Source organism: Pinus tabuliformis, chromosome 7, assembly GCF_031772625.1.
Source record: "Pinus tabuliformis cultivar Carrire ecotype Pingquan chromosome 7, CPIR1, whole genome shotgun sequence".
NCBI lineage: Eukaryota > Viridiplantae > Streptophyta > Pinopsida > Pinales > Pinaceae > Pinus > Pinus tabuliformis.
Window position 1 is genome coordinate 832,903,729 of NC_142293.1, and position 6,843 is coordinate 832,910,571.

Consider the following 6,843-nt stretch of genomic DNA (forward strand, 5'->3'; position numbering starts at 1 on the left):
TGAAGGATTTGCAGGTACACAATCTTCAAGATGATAAAGATGTTCATATAAGCATGATGAAGGAAGATGACCTTGATACCGTAAGAAAGAATGAAAACAATAAAAGGTTCTCTGATGTTATAGAAGAAGAAAGTAGTTAATCTCCCTAAGTTAAGAGGGAGCATGGTTCGAAGAAAAGAGTACATCTCCCCAATTGAGAGGGAGGGCATATTATGATGGATACCTTGTAAAAGGAATTAGAGAATGAATAGATCTGCAATATAATTGAAAGTAGAAGAAAGCTTCCGACAATTTGCATATGGTTAACTTGATGATAATATAAGAAACATTCGAATGAATGAGGACCCCGAAGGTTTGTGTTTATTTGTATATTTGAAAGTTTATTGTGATTGGGGTTTGTGTTTGTACAGGTAAATATCTCCATGAAGAAGGATGAACACTTGGGAAGCATGCTTGGACAAATGGATATATCTAGTTGAAGGAGAGTTGAAGCATCTAATGGCGGATTCTTAGGAGGGCATTCGACCGACTTATGTGTGTTTGATGTCTAGATCCCAAAGAGGGAGGGTGGCATTGGTATTGGAGCTCTGACCTTGGATATGCACCTGGATCCCTGGGTTGATGGTTAGTTAGTAAGCCCAATGGTACCTAGACTGAGTGAAAGCTTAAGTCCATCTTAGTCCCACTTGGATAGATTACCCTGGTCAGGAATCTAGTCTGCAACACTGATTGTGCTATAACTCTTCGTAGTTCATTTTGGAGATCTTCCATGTACCTCTATAGATATAGGTAATTATGAATACCTCCCTAGTTAAAAGGGAGTGTTGAACAATGTAACTAATGTCAGTCTTCATAATTTTATTTGAGTCATGACATATTATATTTATCAAAAGAAAGAAAAATAAATTTTATTATTAAATAAATTGACTTATTAAAGCATGGTTTTGGTTTTCATGCTTGGGTCAATTATTTTTAAGTCATAACCTCCATTGTAGGCTTCTAAGATTTATTTCAGGTGTCCTTGTCCATGTCATATTGTAAACAACCTTATTTGGATTTATTTGTCAAAGAAGAAATTTATTATATTATATTTTAGGTCTTCCAGGCCTCCTCCACCAATCAGCCTAAAGGAAGGACAAGTCAGCCTCAATAGGGGAATTCGACCTCACAAGAAGACTATATATTGGAACAAATCGACCTCATTTGTCACTCATCTCACATAAGTTCGAATTGCAATAGCTGGGAGAAGAAAAAGTGTGAAGTTCAAGAAGGAAGCTAGAATCAAAGTTTTTGGGTCTCTCTCTCTCTCTCTCTGATGTGCAAATAAATTATGAACTGCATCGAAGCTGAGAAACTGCATCGAAGTTGTGACGCTGCATCGAAGTTGTGAAGTTGTGTTGAAGGAGTGAAGATGCATCAAAGTTGTGAAGTTGTGTCGAAGGTTTGAAGTTGCATTGAGGTTGAAGGTGTGAAGCTGCATCAGAGTTGTGAAGTTGCTAAGTTGGAGCTACTGAAGTTGCTAGATCAAAACTGCAATCCTAAAGCTGGGTCAAAGTTTTGGAGCTAGGGGTTGAAATTCTGGGTTGAAGCTGCATTTGAGAAGCTGAATTGGTGGAGGAGGAAGGTCTTTTGGTCTAGGGTCTTGGTCAATCTCATTTTGAATTACTGAAGGAAGAGTTCTTAAGTCGGTTTTCCCTATATAGGGGTTTTTCCCTCGCTGTGTGCCTACATCTGGTGTCCTTGATCTTCATGTTTTGGTTTTGGTAATTGCTTGATGAATTAAGATAAAAGAACAACATAAGAAATATTATAGTAATAATCACAAGTAATTATCAACAAGAGAAATTTTTTCTGCCTTTTTGATTTTCTAACACTGGGTCCATTGTTAATTCAATCACCCATGTTGCATGTGCACCTCGGTTGCTTCTAGTCAATAATCCATGTTTGGTCAACATCTTTGTTGTGATCTTTGGGCTGTCAAATTTTTTCTTCTTGATTTTTCGCCTCCTCTACTAGATGATTCTTTTGCTATTGATATCTTGCAATTTCTTCACACAATTGTCTCTTCATTGTGATTTTATTTTTTATCACTCCAATGATTTGTATCTATTTTTCTCATGCAATAACCTCATTGAATTTATTAGCAACACTTAATGCCATAATCTATTTTGTTTTCCTCATATGCTGCCCAATTGTTTTCCCTTCTTGAGCATCCTATGATTTTGAAACTCTCTTGGCTATCGACATCATTTTCTTCTTTTCTTCAAACTTGGAGCTCCTTCAGCTATTTGACGAGGACATCAAGGTCACCCTTGGTCGAATCGATGTCAAATTCAATATTCGACTACTCAATCTTTTCCTAAATCGACTTCTTTCATGTCAATCACGATGTGGCCACTTTCTTCACCGGGCCTTCGAAAACACTACTTTCATTGACACAAAAGGTATGATAGATATTGTAACTTCATTTTCTACTTCTACTTCTTCATCGACCGAGAGGTGTAATAACTCGCTGCTGCAATATTATGTTCGATTGTCTTGACAACTCACTTAAAATCACATCAACAGTTAGATAGTTGGTGAGCTCTTTGGTCTCCTCAAATCCATGTGAGTACCGGACTTTGGTGAAGTCAAGCCTTAGATGAATGTGTGCATTAGGGAGTCGCATGTTCTCTACACAACTTAAGGTGTTGTCCATCAATTGTAGACATCCTTCTAACTCTTCAACCATTATACAAACATATGTTGAGGTGTGTATTCATCTATTCCTCCATTCCATGCAGAGGCAAAGCATTGAAAATTCCACATAGTCCACATATTCAGTAGGGTGAAGATTGCCTCTCTAATTGGCATACTCTAGACATAGCAATATATATCACCGAGGAGGAGTATATAATAGATTTACTTGACCTCTGGGACTCTTCACATTTGGTCTTCAAAATATTATCCAGATGCCCCACCCAATTGGAAATTGTTCCTTCTTGTTCCAATAGTCAAGCTTGCAACCAACTGTCAAGTACATCTTCAGACAGAAAGACATTCCACCGAATGTCAAATTCCAGGTCTAGATGGGACTTTGCTCTATCTATCCATGAAACACCAAATAATGGGTGGGCCCCACACAAAGATGACTATGACCCCATTCCTGATATGGGGTTTGTTGTTTTTGTGAGTAGTAATGTCTATCTTTAATATGGCTAGATGGGATTTGTTGTTTTTGTTTAGTTTTAACGTCTACCCTTATTATGGGTAGATGGGATTTGTTGTTTTTGTTTAGTCTCAATGTCTATCTCTATTTGGAAAGTGGGCCATTAGATTTGGGTTTCAATCCATGCGCTTTGGCAAATGGAAATATTTTATTAGCGACTTGTCAAGCCATAGGGGCTTATAATTTGTGGTTCTTCTCCTTTTTATAGTTCTTTAGCTGCTTTCTAGTCAGTGAAATTTGCGCGTTGCAGTTGCTTCAGAAATGCATAGTATTTTGTGTGTGTGTCTCTCTCTCCAAGCTAGTGGTTGGCACTATGCTTCATCCAGCTATTATGGGGAAGAAGGGGGAGATCCTTCAATGTTTTTCTGGTGTGAACTGTTGAGTGCAAGAGCTATTGGTAACTTGGAGGGTCTCACATTGATTTGAACATGTAACCTCCCTATCATATACATGCCTTTGGTTTGGAAAATCATCCAAATGATTAAGCAAACCCCTAGCGGAAAAGTTGCCAAAAACCCATCACATAACTTGAACAATTATCACATACGTATAGCGCATCCACAATGTTAAGCAAGATCACTAACACCAGCAATGTGAGTTGAACCTAAGTGAGAGCCATACTACCTAACACGAAAACTCATGGATGTCAACAACCACATAGAGATGAAATGGAAGAAATATACCGGTTTCACTCACGGATGTTTAAAAAAAGATGACGATGACTAAGGATGAATGGAAGAGGTAACAATTGAGTGTGTTTTAATTTTGGACTAAAATATATTATGGTTTTATCGCATATTCAAGGTTGGGATGGAAGGAAAGGAAGGGGGTATAGAGGGAACATGGGAAAGTGCAAAACATGCTTACCTCTCGAGGGTCAATCGATGATCAGGAAGGACTTCATTGCACTTGGGAGGGGGGTCTACCTAACATCTCCCACTGAGGAGAGTGCACATGCCAGCGTAGGCTCGCATTCGAACGGCCTCCACACCAACACTAAAACTAAACCGGAGTATTCATGAGTAATTGCAATGGAGTAAGATGATTTTATTGGAAAATCTAGTATGTTCAATTGGCGGATTTCATTGGTAAATTTTACCCCCTGGTGATTTTGAAATAATCAGTTGAAATCGCTCAGGGGTGGTGAAATGGTTATATAATGGAAATCTAGTATTTGCAAGGGGCTATTTTCATTGCTAAATTTTAGGCCCGGGTTGTTCTGAAATAATTAGTTGAAATCACGCACTGGTGGTGAAATTATTTTTGTTCAGCACGAAAAAGAAGCTCTATAGTTATATTATGATTGTTCAAAAAATATCATGAAAAATACAGCAATTTGAACCATGGGAATCTCTGATTTGAGAAAAAAAAAAGCATAAGACTTTCAGGAGAAAGGATATATGCTTCTTAGGCAGATCTGCTTCATAACAGCCATGAGAAAAAAGATGTATATTGAGGATATCTTGATATAAAAGATGTATATTGAGCATATCTTGATATAGAAAAAACTGATAAACAGTGGTGAAATTATGATATAATGGAAATCCAGTATTTGCAACTGGCGGATTTCATTGGTAAATTTATTGAAATTAAGCACGGGTGGTGGTCCTGGGCTGTTGCTCGTTAAAATCAAATCAAGGTATGATTTTACTGCAAATCTCTCGTGCCTGGCAGTTGCATTCATTGATTTAGGAGTCGTCTATGGAGGTGGAGGAAAATCAAATTAAAGTACGATTTTACTGTAAATCACTGTTAGGTGCGCAGTTGCATTTATTGATTTAGAAATAGTTAATGGAAGTGGAGGAATTGTCTGAAGGAATTGTCTGGGCAAAAGTGGCTGGAATTTGGTAAAAAAATTCAAAAAAACTTGTAGAAGCAGTGTTTGAATACTGTTTTTGATGGTGGAAATAGATTCAGCACCATCGCTTAACACCTAAAATTATGAATTTAAACATATTTTACTTGGATTTACAAAAATTCTGCCTGATTTTTTCAAAATATAACTAAAATTTCTACAACCTTCAAAGTAAAAAGACATAATTGTTGAAGTAAGGCCATCGATTTATATCACTACTCCAATCTATTCATAAACACAAAAGCCCAAACGCACGCCATTGATGGATAGATTGTTCCAGATTATTCTATAAATCTGTAAACACAAGACCAAATGCACACCATTGATGGATTGACTGTTGAGTCAAAAAAATTACAACGGCAATTGCTTCGGACACTGAACGCTCAACTTAAAGATGGACAACATTACAAGACAAAGGCACCATGCCACTATACTGAAAACACAAGTTTTAGGCCTTTGTGTGCAAATTATTGGAGATAGTCAGGCGTACATCTTGATGTTCTCCTTGTTATCGGCTTTACACATCACACCATTCATGTATGTAAAAAGTTTCACGTTTTCCATTGGCCAAGACAAATTCAGTCCACCAACCAAGTCATCACAGTAATTTGAGTTTGTGCGTTGTTGAGTGCGCTTGGGTATTACAGTGTAGCGCTAGGCTGGTGTTGTAGTGCAACTCACAAGCGATGCTCAAGAGCCCCAATAGCAAGCTATTGTTAATATCACGTGGTTTGCAATATTAAACTGATAAGAAAAAATACACTTGATCTTAGCCAAAAAGCCTAGGGAGGTGTGCTTTTCAAATTTTTTTTTTTTCCTCCCTTTTCTACTGTATCCTTCTCCTCTATCTTTCTTTTTCATGCATGTGGTATAAATTATTTATATCCTTTCCAATAATACTTGCAACTCAAATAAACATCCCATTCACCATCCAACTTTTATTCTTCACTCTCTTTACATGACCCTCGTGGTTTCGCCACCTAAATATCCTTATGAAATATCCATTGCACTTATACCAATGAAAATTCGACACACTTCTTTTAGAACACACGAGGTAGCTAGTGACACATGCACCATTATTATTGAATTCTCATTCGTCCAAATAACCCAGTAATACCATCCATATGAGATGAGGCTCAAATTACTTTTTTTGGCGGAAGAAGCTAACACTGAGGAATACATATAGAAACTCCTGGAAAATGCAAATATTAATGGAATCAATGTAGGAGACTTCCATATTAATGACTTTATATACGAAATAAGATCTAAAGTGAGAATGCTTTTTCACTGCCATAGAAAGTGGCATTTTTAAAATATGCAAGAAAAATACAGGGAAAACAATTCTCTATTAATATTGGTCAACCCTTGTTTATGTAAACTGAGAAAAACTTTTGCATCTACAACTTTGTTTCTAATATTCGTGTTGTCATTGTAATAACCCCCTAAAACTTTTGCATCTACAACTTTGTTTCTAATATTCGTGTTGTCATTGTAATAACCCCCTCCTAATCCTTACCATAACATTGATTAAAAGGAAGCAATTACTATGTTGACCCAAGATATAAGGTGTTTCTATGGAAATGGGGTCTGGAATTTCGATATTTTCAACTTACTCAAAACCCTAGTTTGACATCACCATTGCGTTCATCTCTTCAAGACAATTTTGGTGATATAAAACTTTACTTGCATCTGACCTTCGGATCATGAGATGTGATCAATGAAATCCTGACAATTCAAAGAGTGCCACCTCATTGAGTTGGCTACTTGGCAACCATGTGGC

The 6,843-nt window shown here is 37.1% G+C and overlaps 1 pseudogene; it reads right to left on the minus strand.

Moving 5' to 3' along the window:
* Window positions 1–5,707: 5,707 nt before the first annotated feature.
* On the minus strand, window positions 5,708–5,857 carry LOC149250196 (U2 spliceosomal RNA; annotated as a pseudogene).
* Between the last annotated feature and the right edge of the window lie 986 nt (window positions 5,858–6,843).